This window comes from Mesocricetus auratus, unplaced genomic scaffold (genome assembly GCF_017639785.1).
Source record: "Mesocricetus auratus isolate SY011 unplaced genomic scaffold, BCM_Maur_2.0 Super-Scaffold_100013, whole genome shotgun sequence".
In the NCBI taxonomy this organism is placed as follows: Eukaryota; Metazoa; Chordata; class Mammalia; order Rodentia; family Cricetidae; genus Mesocricetus; species Mesocricetus auratus.
In genome coordinates this window covers 12,021,844-12,038,592 of record NW_024429196.1, presented here as the reverse complement: position 1 = coordinate 12,038,592, position 16,749 = coordinate 12,021,844, and the positions used below count along the sequence as shown (strand labels likewise).

At 40.9% G+C, this 16,749-nt stretch overlaps 1 long non-coding RNA gene across 3 annotated transcripts in view; it reads right to left on the bottom strand.

The window, feature by feature from the left end:
- The window catches only part of LOC110343268, a 39,983-nt gene extending 23,600 nt beyond the window's left edge, over positions 1-16,383 (bottom strand). The window contains exons 1-3 of one of the 3 annotated variants that reach the window (XR_005880706.1): positions 16,148-16,383; positions 7,755-7,994; positions 6,013-6,136 (exon numbers count right to left, since the gene is read on the bottom strand). This is a non-coding gene — a long non-coding RNA (uncharacterized LOC110343268). The remainder of the gene's footprint in view (positions 1-6,012; positions 6,137-7,754; positions 7,995-16,147) is intronic. The other 2 variants (XR_005880704.1, XR_005880705.1) reach the window with 2 other exon arrangements.
- Positions 16,384-16,749: the final 366 nt, after the last annotated feature.

The following is a 16,749-nucleotide window of genomic DNA, read 5'->3' as shown; positions in this document are numbered from 1 at the left end:
TGAAACTAGGAATTAGAAGGGCACAGATAATTAACAGAGCAGTCAAAAAACCCTTCTAAATGTCTTCCTTTAGCATTTGAGATAAGTGTAGCTCAAAGGCATTGCAAGTCTTTCAGCATCTGCTCTCCATACACCCAAGAATGTGAGCCTAAACTGTTCACATGTACCACTGACAGCCATACCTATGCCATCATGGAGTCACATGGGAAGACAATGAACACTGCCTTGCAATCTGCTCTCCATACACCCAAGACTGTGAGCCTAAATTGTTCACATGTACCACTGACATTAGTACCTATGCCATCATGGAGTCACTTGGGAGGCAGTGAACACTGTCTTGTGAACTACACCGTTGTTGACTTCTTCTGTTTAATTCTGACCCTGGGATCTTAATCCAAGTCATGAATAAGCAATTGAAGTATGCTGTCCATTAGTTATTTCATTTATCTTATAAACAAATGTAATATATACCTATGTATACACATCTTTAAAAGTTAAAAGACACCGGGCGGTGGTGGCGCACGCCTTTAATCCCAGCACTCGGGAGGCAGAGGCAGGCGGATCTCTGTGAGTTCAAGGCCGGGCTGGACCGACAGCCTCCAAAACAATACAGAGAAACCCTGTCTCGTAAAACCAAAAAAAAAAAAAAAAAGTTAAAAGAACGCATAAGTTAATAGAAAAAAAACTCAAGCTTCCTGCATTTAACTTAACAGATGAACATCTCTTCAGAGTCCTCATGTCTTACTGTATTTCTTCTTCACTCAGTCCATTCCCACTGGGTAATTCACCATTGTTTATCATTTCCTTGCTTTTAGTTATAATTTTAGTAGTATTGTCATATTCCTACACACTATAAGGTTTCATTTTGACCAGTCCATCTCTTCATAGATGATAGCATTCATTTATATCATGTGAAATTTGTTTGGGAGCTTGATATCATTTTTATGAAACTCGCTCAAATTCATCTTTTATGGCTAAAGTCTACTGACTTTCATCATTGTGAAGTGTTCTATTTGATGAATATAATAGCATGTATTTATCTTTTCTATTACTGATGATGCTGAAGTTATTTACCCCTAAGAATATTCATTGTACATATTTTCATGAACTTTAAAGAGGCATTTGTATTTTCAGGAGATGGTGGATGGCACTAAGACTCTTTGGAGAGTAAACCCAAGATAGCTGGAGAGCAGTCATGGGGGAGTGACAGTGATCTCTAGTTTTAGTAGCAAAATTAAACAGGAAACTTTGCAAAGTAGAGCAGGAGAGGAAGTCCTGAAGACTTTCCACTTCAGTCTGTCCATTCCAGAAAGATTAGTCTGAGAGGACATACAACTACAGAAGGCTAGAGCCACTGAAGACAGGGAGCTTCAAAAACATCTGCACTGTACTTTCAGTAACAGACATCTTTAAAAACAGTGTGAGAGGGAGATGTGAGAGACAAAAGCCATGCATGGCAAGTGCACAGGAAAAGGAGACACCACTTGAACTTCAAGCCATCTGCTTGGCCAACCCAGAGGAGAAAAGAAGAGCACCGAACACCCTGAGAACCCAAAACAAGCATCATGGAACTGCACTCTAAAACCTGGTCTGCCTACCTCTACCTTTAATTGGCAGGATTAAAAAATTGAAATATTTAGCAAGAAAAGAAATTGTTCTGAGCCAAGGTGTGGAGTGGAACACAGACCCAGGCTTCCCCAAACACATCCCAGCCTCAGGAAGGCCTCCATTTTGCAGCCTGACCAGAAAAAAGGTCCATCTAGGTGCGTGACTACCACCTACCATCAATCTGTTAAGAAATGCCTGGTGCCCCAAGCATCTGGGAGCTCTGGAAAGAATGCCTAGAGCCACGATGATCAACTTGAGGGTCACAACCCCTTTGAGAGTAGCATGTCAGATATTTACATAACAATTCACAGCAGCAGCAAAATTACAGTTATGAAGTAGCAATGAAATAATTTTATCACCATAACACGAGGAGCTGTATTATAGGGTCACAGCATTGGGAAGGTTGGGGACCACCGGGTTAGGGGCAAGGCTGAAAGCAGCACCCATCTTTAGGCTCTGCACCCTGCTCGCTTCCTTCACTTTTCTTTGTCTCTTATTTAATAACTAATGTCAATTTAGCAGGTCACCTTTGGCCGTTCTGTTCTCATTCTCTCTCTTTGTTGGTTCTTTGTCCTTTTCACAGGCTTTCCCAAAGATTGCAGGCAGGGAGTTTGAGGGTTCCTTGTTTTAGCCACCAGGAAACTGGGTTCTTTCTCTTTCCCTCTCCACTTGGCCAGCACCACCTCACGGACTCCCTGTCTCTATTGCCTCCCTCTGTTTACTTTGCTCCCTCTGTTTTTTCTCTATCGTCCTAACACAAAACTCCAATCTTAGCTGCTTACTTCCTTTCTATTCAAACTCTTAGTAACTATCTTAGTAAACATAACACTATCATCGGGCATGGTAGCACACATCTTTAATATCAGCACTCAGAAGGCAGAGGCAGGCAGATCTCTGTGAGTTCAAGGCTAGCCTGGTCTATATAGTAAGATCCTACCTCAAGACAAACAAACAAACAAAAACATTGTACTATCCCCATTTCCTGACTTTCTAAAATTGACTGTTGCTGTATTTTGATAGTGAGCCTATCTATAGGCTATGGTTGCTCCTGTAGATAGTTTCTGACTCTCAGTGTAGTACTAGGCTCCATGCCTGGTGCCCTGAATGCATGGACTGAGGGTCTAACTACTGGGCTATATCTAGTCCAGTGAAGAAAAACACCTCAAATCTACTACATTGCCCTCCTTGAATGCTGAAGGCACACTAAAATAGTACAAGTGACTAAAAAATAAAACAAATGAACCAATCCCAGACCTCAAATAAAAAAGCCCAATACACTATAACTCTTTTAAAAATTACTAATCCCACAGTAATGGCCTCCAGTGAAATTAATTAGATTAAATCTCAAAGAATGATTGTGAGTATATATGTTCAAGGAAATCAAAGAGGGCATGAGTAAACTCCTAAATTAGTTCAAGGATAGCATAGCAAACAGCTGAATGAAACATGAAATCAATACAGGATGTCAAAGTGGAATTCAATAAAGAAATGGAAACACTAGGGAGAAAGCTATTCAACCTGAAATACTAGAAATAAAAAATTTAGTAAGTGGGGAAAAGCTAATGGAAAGCCTCACCAGTAGAGATCCAGTAAAGAGCTTAATATATGAGCTTGAAGAATGGTGAATGAAATAAACCATTCAGATAATGACAAAGATAAATTAGTAAGAAAAGAAAAAGCAGAATATATGAGATGGACATCACTAAAAGACCAAATCTATAAATCATATAAATGCCATATGAAAATGAGAAGAATTTCATGATAAAATCATTTTAAAAATAGATAAAAATATAGCAGAAAAAAATTCCAAAACTAATGAAAGAAATGATCTTCCATTTTGAATGACAAACAGAAAAGAAATTCCTCAGGTATATTATAGTTGGAACACTAAATATTCAGAATAAAGAAAGTGGATGGGAAACAGCAAGAAAAAAAAAACCACACCAAAATCATAAAAACAGCAGGTCTCTTGATAGAAACTAGTGGCCAAGAAAGCATGGAATGCTGTACTTTAAGTTGTGAAAATAACCATCATCACAGATTACTATATCCAGTGAAGCTGTCCCTCAAAAATGAAGGAGAACTACAGATTACCCATGAGAAACACAAACTGAAGGATTTCACGGCCACGAAGCAAGCGCTTCAGCAGACACTCAAAGCAATCCTACGTACAAAAGAGAAAGATAAGCACATAAGGCCACAAGAAAGAGTAAACAACCAAGAGCAGTAAGTGAACCAAACTGTTAGGGAAATATCAACTGCTACACCGAGAACAAAATGACAACTATTAAAATATACCCTTCAATAATAACTATTAATGGACTCAGTTTCCTAATCAAAAGACACAGACAAGCAGATTAGCAGATTGGGCTAGAAAATAGGATCTGTCTAGTTATTACATGAAAGAAATGCACTTCATTGCCAAAGACAGACATGACCTTAGGATAAAAGGATGGGAAAAATTATATCAAGATAATAGAAATGTATCATCTCTCTAGCTCCAAGTGATGACAGGCAAGCAATACCTGGAATCTCAGCCCACAGACCAACCTCCTCCAAAGCAAACCAACTCCAGATGCTAAAGTTCCAATACAGAAACAAGACCACTAGAAATAAAGAAAACAGGTGTAGCGATTCTAATATCTTACAAAAATAGAACTCAAACCAAAACTAGAAACTAGCCACAAGTTCAGGTTGAATTCTAAGCTAAGGAACTAAAGAAGATTATGATATATCAGGTAAATAATCCACCAATAGGAAATTAAAAGTTTAAACATTTATGCACCAAACATTAATGTATATTTAATTTCATAGAATAAATAGTAACAAAATAATACTGAGTGACTCTAAGACCCCACTCTCATCAATAGACAGGTCATGCATACACACACACACACACACACACACACACACACACAAGCACACACACACAAGCACACACGCACACACTACATATCACCTCTTCTGAAGAAGCGATGGAGGGACTATGGGCGCCAAATGATAGGAAGGAGTGTCGTGAGCACTGTCTTCTGGATACAGCATGACCATGTAATCATGTAGCTGTGACTGCTTGCACACAGAGAGGGACAGACACAGAGAGACAGAGGAAAAGGAGAGGCCAAAGGAGTTTGGAGGAGGGGGGCTACTTGGAAGGAAGAAAGGATCCATGTACAGGAAGGAGCTGAGAGGGTACTGGGTGTGATCATAGTACATTGTGTACAAGTATGATATTGTCAAAAATAAGAGAATCTGAAAGGGCTTTGGTGTGTTAAAAGTATCATTGCTGTATTGTCTAAGTTCACTTGCAAGTTGCCCACCATATTATAATGCAAAAATCTTCAATACACAGTTTGAAAAAGAGAATTGTAAATTGATTCTAAGATGTGCTGGGCTCCTATCATTTCAAGGGGGAAACATTACATGTAGTATTTTACTTTCCATTTTAAATCAGCTGTCATTTGAAATAATCACATGTCCAATTCAGCATGAAAATTAAGTTAGAATTAGATGTTTTGTACAATGTACGAGTCCCTTTGAAAAGTACTTCCCATCATGTTTAGTCTCAAGGTGATCATATGTCTTCAAAAAATAGAGGAAATGAAAGTAATAGATCATGACACAAAATCAAATGAACGAAAGAAACCTTTCCCAAACCAAGATGATTTTAATAGAAACCAAGGAAGTGGCAATGCATTGTCATCAGTCAGTCCTGTCAAATTCACAGATAGACAGCCTAGGGTAGACGTGGCCCAAAACTGGATGGAACTCAGTGCTTCCCTACACTATTTTTATCTTTCACTTCCCCAAAGCTGTCCTAAACCATGTGTAAAGTCCACATCTATGCTCAGAGGCCAGCCTTTGCTCTGCTACCTGCTGACCTCATCCTTTTATGGGGGTCAGTCTATACTTTTATTCCCAGGTAACTGGTGGCAAATGCCTGTTGTCACGCTATGGTGAGGAAGATATGAAGCACCAAGGGAAGCCAGAAAGAAATATTGAAATTTTAAGATGTGGTTCACTTGAAGAACAGAGGTATAGGTGACAAAACGATATCATCAGGTCTACTTGAACTTGACCATGGCTGCCAAGGTATTCGGGCTAAGCTTCAGATCCCCTGAGTTGCTGACCTGAGTACCTTGTTGCTTTCATTTACGTTTCACGGTAGTTCCTTGAAAGTACTTCTCTTTAAAACTTATTTTGAACTTCAAGACATAGGGGCGTCCTTACAGGACCATATGCTGAATAATCAAGTAGTTATCATCACCAATAGGAAGATGAAGTGCCTAGAATCCCCCAAAGGGACACTCCCAGTGCAGTAACTCTTCCTGTTCTGGGATGTTCCTGAACATGATGACACTGCTGGTGCAGAGCAAGGAAAGTAACAAGCTTTGAGATATTACTTACCTTTGCTCATTGATGTGACCAAACACGGACAAATCATCATGAGGAAGGAGTGGATTACTTTGGCTCTTGGTTGTGGAGGGTGCAGTCATCCGCAGGGAAGGTGTGGTGGTTGAAGCAGCTCTACCTGTGCAGTAGCAGACTTGCTTACAGTTGATGGGTCAGGAAGCAGAGAAAAGGAGCAGATATAGGGCTAGGCTATGAACCCTCAAGGCCTGTCCCCAGTGGCCTTAGTCTTCCAAGGAGACCCCACATACAAAAGCTTCCACAACTTTCCCAAACAGCACCATATGCTGGGGACCAAGTGTTCAATTACTTGAGCCAGGGCAAGGGGAACATTTTACATTCTTACCATAACAACAATCAATGTTCCAATCAGGTCTTTGTCAGAACAAACTTTTTGAACTTTGTTTACTCCCGCTATAAAGAGGGTAAAAACCTATCCACCTAATACAGTTATACAGATTAAGATAAGCCATGAAGTAAAACTGCAGCCAGTTCCGTGGTATAGACAAACTCTTCAATAAACAAACATGAGGCATGTGGTGGAAAGAGACGACACAGCAGTGTTTCTAAAGTCGACAGGCTCACATGCAAAAAGAATGGCCAATATCCCTGCCTCAGTGCAAGGGAAAGCAACCTCACACTAATGGAGAGGGTATCTTTGCTCAGTAATAAAGCATCAGTTACAATATAATCTGAGTCGGTTTTCACAACTGTGAGGTTCAACAGAGCTGATAAAGGCAACCAGCTTCGGTGTAGGAATGCTGAGCTACCAGTTCCTATGGATAAAGAAGCATCTGTAAAACCTCACTCCAACCCTTACAAAGAAAAAAAACTGTCTTCCCAAGCCCTTGCCCTTAGTCTGGCTACATTTGCAGATGGACGCTTAAAAGAAATGAGGTTAAACAATATGGGAAGGTTGGGGACGGGCTAATAGATCCATGCTCATACAAGAAATGACACCGGCAAAGGCCACATGAGGGCATGGCTGGAAAGAAGTCATAGGCAAGCCAAGAAGAGTGCTGTCACCAGAGCACATGTCATCCAGGACCTTAACCATGGGCACTTGGGCTCAAGAACTGTGAGAGAAACTAATACCTTCAAGCCATCCCACCTATGGTGTCTTAATATGGCAGCGTGAGCTAACTGGGATATTAGTTCACCACGAAAATGCACTTGAAAGAACTAGCTAGAAACCTGGGGATAGAGGGATTAATTGTCTCCTTGAGACCTTTTAATTCTTATGTATAGGAGTTGAACTCCTGTAAATATATAATATGCATTTCTTGGCATCCCCAATGTTTCAACAAATAATTTACTATGTAATAAATTATAGTTTAGATACCCAATAGAAGACTCTAAGTACTAAGAGTCTTGGATTATTGAAATATACTACATTGGAAGCTATTTCATAAGAGTTAGTTCCTACAGGATTAAATATATAAAGTGAGACATTGCATTAAAGCCACTAAGAAGTTGGGTGTCATGGTGAACATCTTTATCCCAGTATTCAAGAGACATAAGCAGGTGACTCTCCATGAAGTCAAGACTACCTTGGTCTATATAGAAAGTTCCAGGCCAGCCAGGGTTTCATGGGAAACCCTATCAAAAGAAATAGTAATTATGTCTTAGTAGTTAGTAATCATGACTTCTGAATGAAAATTCTATGAGGGAACCATACTGCAAATTCATCCTCTATTCATATTTTAAAAATTGACAGTTTTAGTGACTGTAGTACTCACAGAATGAGTGTGCGCTTGTTTTCTTGTCAACTGTGGCTGGCAAGCACACTGCCACTTAGTGTAGCCGAGAATAAGTCGCACTCAGGGCCAAAGACGTCAGCTGCAGCAAGCTCAAGAATCAGCCCCGTAGATCAGAGCCTCAGTTCTACCGGCCGGTCAGCTCCATCTCAAAGCGGCACTTCTTTTACATCCTGCTTATTCAATGGCTCCAATGAGTGCTGAGACTTTGCTTGTTTATGACTGGAACCAAGAAGAAATTTTCACCTGGCTTTGGGACTGAGCATTTCAATGTGGTATATAAAGCCATAGTTGATTATTTTCAGGACATGGAGGCTCGTCTCTCTTTCTCTTCCTTTGTTTTTTAGGTAAGGTGGCAGAGCAGAGTTAATTTTTCTGATGTCATAAATATAACAGTTAACAGAATTTGTAGGTCGCAAGCAAGAATGGCCCTGAGTATAAGGCACCGGGTACATATATAACCACAGTCATAGTATGAAGGAAGGCATACATTTTCCCCAGCTAAGCTGGAGACTGCATTCTCTCCACAGTTCTACTCATTATCATTTGCTGATTTTTATACTTATTAAAAATTGTAGAGTGGTTTGATAGGATACATTCCGCGGGGAGAAAAAAAACCATGGCAACTCCAACCCTCTTCAATACACCACCAGTTATAGTATGGTGCAGAAAGGGCCAAGGCTAAGAAAACAGAGTGATGTTGTCCCTAAAGCAGTCCATGGAGCACTGAGCAGGGAAGAAATCACAGCTGTTTGGATCGCCAGCCTGTGCCCCCAGCTGTTGCAGAGACAGAGACTAATGTGGCTCAGTAATTAACACCTGAGCAAATACCTCCACAGTGCAACCCCTTCTTGTTGGTATGAGAAGCCAATGGAACCCTTTGGAACCCCACTGAGACCCATGGGATAAAATGATGGTGATGGGGAGCCTTCTACTCCTCCAGCACAGGTCAGGCTGCTCAGGCCTGAAACAGAGTTCAATTTAAATACAGCAGACGGGCCTCGCTGTTGAATCTGGGACGCAGAGCTCCGATCCCTGTGTCATGAGACACCTAAAACAAGCTGAGTGGCGCAAGCAGGTCATTCAAACTGAAGCTGCACTCTGTTTGCAGAGCTGGTGGGGACTCCGGGGCATCACCTGAAGCTGTGGCTGGACGCTACTTGGGCACGTTGTTGACATCAGTATTTCAGAAGCCCCTCTCCTCAGACTACTCAGACCCCAAACTACTGCTGCTTAACTTGAAAGAGAGGTAGAAAAAAAACTCTGAAGTTGTTTTATGGCAAAATTAGGGTTAACCCATATAGTCCCAAGACCTTCAGGGGAAGCCTGAAGCTGCCTCTGGTGTGGAGACTTGCCTTAGCACACTTTTCCATCATAAATTCAACTTACATGACAGCTGCCAGAAGACAGCAACAACAATAACTAAACACAATAAGTTGTAACTATGTTCTGTAACAAAATACTACTCATTTGCTTTGAGGCCATCATTAGTAAAAATGAAGGTTCCCTGAGCCCAGACAGGCTAATACTGCAACCCTTGATCTAATAGCCAATGGGGTTCCTCGGTGCCTAGTGGGCAGGTGGTGTACACCTGCCCGTTGTCTATCCATTGTTCATGGGTGCACTAAACAAAGACTCTGCTCCAAGAGGAAAGCTGAGGAAGAGGCCCAGTTAACTTCCAAAGGGGGTGATAGGGTGGCTGGACATAAAGGTAGGTGATTCAGTGAAAACAAAAGAGGCCAAGCTGAACACAGATTCACTCAGGCGGCTCTGCCCCAGGTGCCTTAAAAAGTGGAGGTTCATCCAAAAGACAAGCCAGATGGCCTGGGTGAAGAGACTGACAGTCCCACCCACGGACAAACCTGTAGCTCTCACAGACCTCCAAATCCAGCAGGTTTTGGTCAGACAAGTATTCCTCTAGCAAGTGAATTCGATTTTGTCCCGACTGCTATGACGCAGTGTGGGAATGCCATCGTAAAGGGTAACATATTGCCACACTGAGCTGACTTGAGGACCTACTATGTAGAACAATCCCAAATCAAGGGCCTGTCATGGCCCCCAGGTGAGAGACAGGCCTGAGATACATTTGAAAAGACAAAAGGGACAAGTGGCCAGAGGTTCAGTTCAAGGTATGAGGAGTATAGGGGAAGGTACTCCTCTCAGTGATAGGGCAGACCTCCTCAACTGGGAAGAAATCTGGAGTCTGATAGCCCTGAGCCTGAAGTCAGGAAGCCATCTATGTGCTGCAATGCTCCCTGCAGTACAGTGTAAGCATGGGGAAGCCCTCATGGAGTACAATTCCTCCACAGACACAGCCGCTCACCCTCCAGCAGGGTGACTAATGTTTAGGGGATTTTGAAAGTATACAGTCGGGTCTGCCTATACAGATCTCAGTGCTCTAGTTGCCTGGTCAACTCCCAATGCATCTGAGAGACACCTCTTTTTTTTTTTTTTTTTTTTTTTTTTTGGTTTTTACAAGACAGGGTTTCTCTGTATTGTTTTGGAGGCTGTCGGTCCAGCCTGGCCTCGAACTCACAGAGATCCGCCTGCCTCTGCCTCCCGAGTGCTGGGATTAAAGGCGTGCGCCACCACCGCCCGGCTGAGAGACACCTCTTTTACCCAAGTTAGGACTGGGGTATGAACTGTCCCAGGATGGTTGAAAGGACCTGGCTGACCACAGACTGCACAACTAAATGTGGCCAGCAGAGGCCCCTGGTATGCAAAGAAGCTACGGAAGGAAGCACAGCTCTGGTGAGCAACCAGGGGAACTGAACACAGGGCCTGGAAATAAAACCACACAGTAGCAACCACATAATCTTTGACAAAGGTATGAAAAGCACACATTGAAAAGAAATCAGTCTCTTCAACAAATGGTGATAAGAAAACTGGATAACCAGGTATTAAAAAAGTAAACTAGATCTTTGTCTGCACAAAAATAATTTTAAAACAGATCAAAAATCTTAATGTAAGACTCTAAAGTGTTTACAGAAAGAAATACTTCAAGACATCAGCAAGCACAGGCGAGGACTTTAAGAAGGGGGTTCTAATAGCACAGAAATTGATCCATGAATTGATAAATCGAATGCATGACATCACAAAGTCCCTGCACCACAAAAGAAACAATCACCAGACTGAAGATAGCCTGAATGGGCTGGAGGGGAATGCTTGCTAGCTACATGCATATCAGGTAGGGGATTAAAATCTAGACTGCATATAGGATTACAAAAATTAAACACCAGCAGACAAATCATTCGACCAGTATATGGGAAGATGAACTGACTAGACAGTATTAAAAGGAAAAATGCAAATTGCCAATTGATGCTTGCTAATGCTTTCAACAGTCAGTTTAAGATCAATTGTTCTAAATCCTATGTCTGGAGTATGCAGTGTCTTCAGCAATGAGGTCTTCCCATCTGGTTCTATGAGGAGCCACAGGCATCAACAATAGCCTTTACTGTTTGGGGGTGACTTGGATTCCTTTGACCAACTACTAGAGGAGAGGTTTTCCATTGCTGCTACTTTCCTAACCCAGAATAATTTCTAACTCCATCCTAAAGACTTATCCTTATACCCACAGGTAAGTGTATGTCTCTCCCCTCATTAAAAAATTTTTTTTCATTTGTTTTTCCTGCAATAGAAACTACTACAGAAACCCTAAAGTGGTCAAAATATGAAAAACAGCAGTTTGCTAGGTGCCCAACCCAAACTGACACACCATTGTAACCTCTGTATCTAAGATTTGGAGAACATCACGTAAGAAGGTGTGTGGAAAGAATGTAAAGGCAGAGGGTTTTCATTTGTGGGCTGTGGTTCTTGTTTCTGTTTTTATAGTGTAGTACTCAACATCTTAGCTAGAGCAACAAAAGAAGTAAAAACAACACGAACAGGAAGAACTAAAATGATCAAAATTTGTAAATGCCATGACCCTACACTTTAAATGTCTTCGAGTCCACTAGACAAGTCTTAAATATGATAGGAAATCAGCAAAGTAATAAGATGCACAATAAACATGTTGTACATACCAATAATGAACTTGCTGAGAAAGAAAGGGATGTCCTATTTGCAATAGTTTCAAAAACATAATTTTATGAATAGGAATAAACCTGGCCAAGGAGGTGAAAGACTTCTACAATGAGAACTTTAAAATTCTGAGGAGAGAAATTGAAGAAGATGCCAGAAAGTAGAAAGAACCTCCCCCATACATTTGGATTAGAATAATTAATATGAAAATGAAAAATATTACTGAAAGCTGTCTACAGGTTCAACAGGATTTATGTTAAATTTTAATGACCCTCTTCATAGATTAGTTAAAACAAAATTAATGCGGAAGCAAAAAAAATAAAAATTAAAAGATCTCAAAAAGCTAAAGCAATCCTGAACAGAAAGAACGATGCCGGAAGTGTTCCAACCCCTGACTTCAGGCGGGCATTTGTTGCGCACGCTTTTAATCCCAGCGTTCAGGAGGCAGAGGCAGGTGTATCTCTGTGAGTTTGAGACCAACCTGGTCTACATGAGCTAATTCCAGAACAGCCTCCAAAGCCACAGAGAAACCCTGCCTCAAAAAACAAAACAAAACAAAACAACCAACCCCTGACTTCGAACTGCACCACAGAGCCATAGGAACAGAGACAGAACAAAACTGTCACAGAAACAGGTGTGTTGATAGAAATAAACCACACAGCTGAAGCCGGCAAATTTTTGACAAAGATGTCAAAAACATAACCTTGGAAGAGAGTCTCATGAAAAAATGAAGATGAGAAAATAGGATAAACACATGAAAAAAGTAAATCAGACCCTTATCACTTCTGAGGCACAAAAAAAAAGTCAATTCAAAACGGATTCATTGCCTCAATCCTTCTACCTGAAGCCACTGGTCAAAGCTTTATCAGCTTTCTCAGCCACACACCTGTAGTGTCCTGCCCTGAATCACCTCCTTCTCTCCCAGATGCTACTGCTGGGGAGGAACGGTGAAACCTTGAAGTAACAGGGAAAGCAGAGACTCAACCATCAAGTCAGGTCAATGGGCACATCTCACAACAGGAAGCACTCTGGGACTGTCCCTTGTCATACCACAAGTCTGTCATTGAGAAATGCACTCTGACCCACAGAGAAACCAGTAGAGGACTGCACCATAGTAATGCATTTATACAGTTTACCAAGAAGGAGTTCCTGCAGATCTCTTCTCTCTTTACTATCTTCCTAGAGCTGGATCAGTCACCTGCACTAGTTAAAGAAATCCTGCAGACAATCAGACAACTCAACCCAGGTATTTAGGCTTTCAAACAAATCATTAGTCAACCATTCCCAGAATCTACTATTTATTTTTAACCGCACAAAGGTAAGGTCTTTATTATGCACCCGGCTTATTGTTGGAATTATTTTTTGCCTGTGTACTTATTAAAATAACTTTGATTTTCCTAAGAACTATCAGACAGAGGACAAAACTCCCTCAAAATGCTAAGAAGTAAAAGGAAGGCAATTAGGAGCTGAAATTGCTGACATTGGTTCTTTGGAGTATATTCTAAGTAATGGTACAATTGAACTATATGGTAGTCTTAGTTTTTGAGGACTCTTCAACTGTCCATAGTAGCTTCACCAGTTTATATTCCCACATTTTTCCACATCCTCACCAGAATTTGTTTGATATCGTTTGTCTTAATGACAGCCATTCTGACTGTTGCAAGACAGAAGTCAATGTAGTTTTCATTGACATTTACCTGATGGCTAAGGATGCTGAACCTTTTATAAAAATATACTAACTGAACATTTGTAGTTTTTAGACTAGTGAAAGGCCATTTTTAATAACATAACTTATTATTCAAGAAACCATAGCCTTAAAGATACCCTAATTATTCCAGATATTCTACCTGTGCATCAACATAATGCTTTGGACTTTTCACTCATTTGAGGATATAAAAACTTTGGGTTATTTAAGGCTTTAGAGATTCAAAACTTAAGAGTTTATTCTCAAAGTTGAAAGTCATAAGCTAGATATAAAACTCTGGGGCTGTGGAGCGTGGGAGTATATACAGGTGTGTGAATGTGCGAGTGGCCATGCATAAATATGTGTGCGCGTGTGAGTGGAGGCCCAAATATGACCCTAGATACTGCTCCTCAGAATGATCATGCACCTTATTTTTCTAGACAAGACTCTTATCGGTTGACCTGTAGCTTGCTGATTAAAGATGCTAGGTGACCAGAGAGGCTAGGCATGCCCTGTATATGATTACCCAACCCTGGGATTACAGCACCATGCCCAGTTTTTTTTCATTACCCAAAATAATTTTCAAATTCAAAAATATTTTGATCATATTCTTCCCCTTTCCCAAATTCCTCCCAATCCTCTCTCTCTCCCTACCCATGCAACTTAAAGTTATTTCTCAAAAAAGAAACAAAAGCCAGTGTAACACACACCCCCAATTAAGGAAACAAAATAAAACCACATCTAAAAAAACAATAACAATCAAAACCACCACCAAACCGTAACCAAGTAAAAGCATACAAACAAACAAAAAACCAAACAGTGCAGGCCAATTATGTTAGTCAACCACTCCTGAACATGAGGCATCTCCTGAAATGGTTGATATACCCAGCGTCACTCTACTGGAGAAGATTGATTTTTCCCCTCCTGGCAGGTACAAGTGACAGTTTAGTTGTTAACCTTTACCCTAGTGGCTAGGTTTTGATTCACTTATTATTCATTTTTAAATATAACAAGATAACACAAAGCTATCACACTGAAGTCGGAGTTGGGCAAGACAAACCAACAAAAGGAAAAGAGCCCAAGAAAAAGCAGAAGAGTCAGAGACACTCTCTTTCGTTTACTTGGGAACCCTGTAAAACTGAACTAGAAGCCATAAGCACGGAAACCCATGCAGGCACTGTGCTTGCTGCTTCAGTCTCTGTGGGCTCACAGGAGCTTTGCCCATGCTGACTCACAGGGCCCTGTTTTCTTAGTGTCCTCCATGTCCTATGACTCTTACACTCTTTCAACCTCCTCTTCCCCAGGGTTCCCTAAGCTCTGTGGGGAGGAATTTGATGGAGACATACCATTTAGAGTTGAGTGCTCTACTCTCTGCCTAATGTCTCACCGTGGGTCTCTGCATCTGCCCCCATCTGCTGCAGGAGGAAGTGTCTTGGCTGATAGCTGAACAAGGCACTCATCTATGAGTATAGCAGAATATCATTAGCAGTCATTTTACCACTGCATTTTTTTCTTTTATTACACGAGTATTATTTTGTTTTACCCTAGGTCCCTTCAGGCTTCTTGTTCTTGGTCACCCAAGAAGTGTCAAGCATTGGTTCCATCTCATGGAGTGGCTTTCAGTCGAATCAGTTATTGGGTGGTTACCCCCAAGCCTTGGTACCACCGTTGCACTAACACTTCTCACATGTGCCCTGCTCTTTATGTGGCTTCTAGAGGTTGAACTGGACCCTCATGCTTGCAAGGCAAGCACTTTCTCAAATTAAGCTATCTTTCTAGCCCCAAATTCTGTTTGTCTGTTTGTTGTAATTCTACATACAACTACTGAAAGCACAATGTCACTTAGCTTTTCACTGACCAAATCAATCCACAGAACTAAACTAATCAAAAGAGGGGCTATCATTATGCAGAAAAAAATAACTTGGCAGTCACTCATAGCCTTTATAGAAGAATAAAAATGTCACAAGTTTTTCATGTGTCTATCTAATCTATATACCCATAAGTGGTCAAGGAGTGTGTGTGTGTGTGTGTGTGTGTGTGTGTGTGTGTGTGTGTGTGTATTTCTTCTAGGCTCTTCTCCAGAATGACCAATCTGATTAGACATGGGCTTTGCTTGTTTTTAAAACACGAAACAATGGCTTGGTCTACAAGTCACAACACTAAGGAGTCTGAAACAGAAGGGATCCTGTAAGTTTGAGGCCAACCTTGACCTCACAAAACAACTGCAATGACAAACAAACAAAAAGATCAAAGCCAGGCATCTAGGCATCTAGAAGCCTATATGGTAAAATGACTAATAATAAACAGAGTCTCGGGAAATTACAGATGTTGGAAATATTAGACACAGATTTAAAAATAAGTCTGATTAATATGTTTAAGAAATCTGATGGAAATGCATACCATAGAGAACCAAAGAATTTTAATAATCAAATGGAAATTCTAGAATTACAAAGTAAATCAATTATGTTTAGCAGATTACACAGCTCAAATTAATGAACTAAGAAATAGAATAAAAGATCAAAACACAAGAAGAAAAAATTATTAAAATCTATTAAAAAATAAAAAGAGCCTGAGACATAGCACAATAAAACACATTGCACACATGCAATTAGGATCTCAGAAGAATAGGGCAAATGTCATTTTAATAAGATAAACAAAAACTGCCACTCACTTTCCACTCTTCTCTCACTGAACCAAGTAGTTCACCCCATGTTGACTCTCATTTTCAGGCACACTAAGCCTGAGGTCTTCCATTAGTTGCTCTCTCTTCTCCTGCCTCAGTAATTATCAGGCCCGGTGGTCCTCACCCTCAGAGAGTCTGTACTCCCTGAGAATTATGTGGGGAGCGTTTTTAAAATCCTCCACCCCCTGAAAATGTGGTTTAACGGACCTGGACACAGAGAGCTGAGCACCTGCTACATTCGAAAAGTTCCTGTGATGACTGTAATGCGCACCTGTTAGAACCACACTCAGTGGCTTGGTTTGGCATCACGTGAGCTCAGCTCTGTGACAAGAACCAGAAACCTGGCATTGCCCCCAATTGAACCAAATTCTACAGTTCAGACTTACTGATTACACAGCTGCTATTTGTATTGCTATTGTTATATGCCATCAGCTGTTGGCTCCTTGTTCCCATCCTATAGCTGGAGGAGAGTCCAAGAAGGAAATAAAGAGAAGTGGGTCATTTGTTAACTCTGAATACCCAGCCACCTGTTGACTAAAGACCTTGACAGTGATTCACTTGATACCAAAAGCAAGTGTGGCCTGACACGT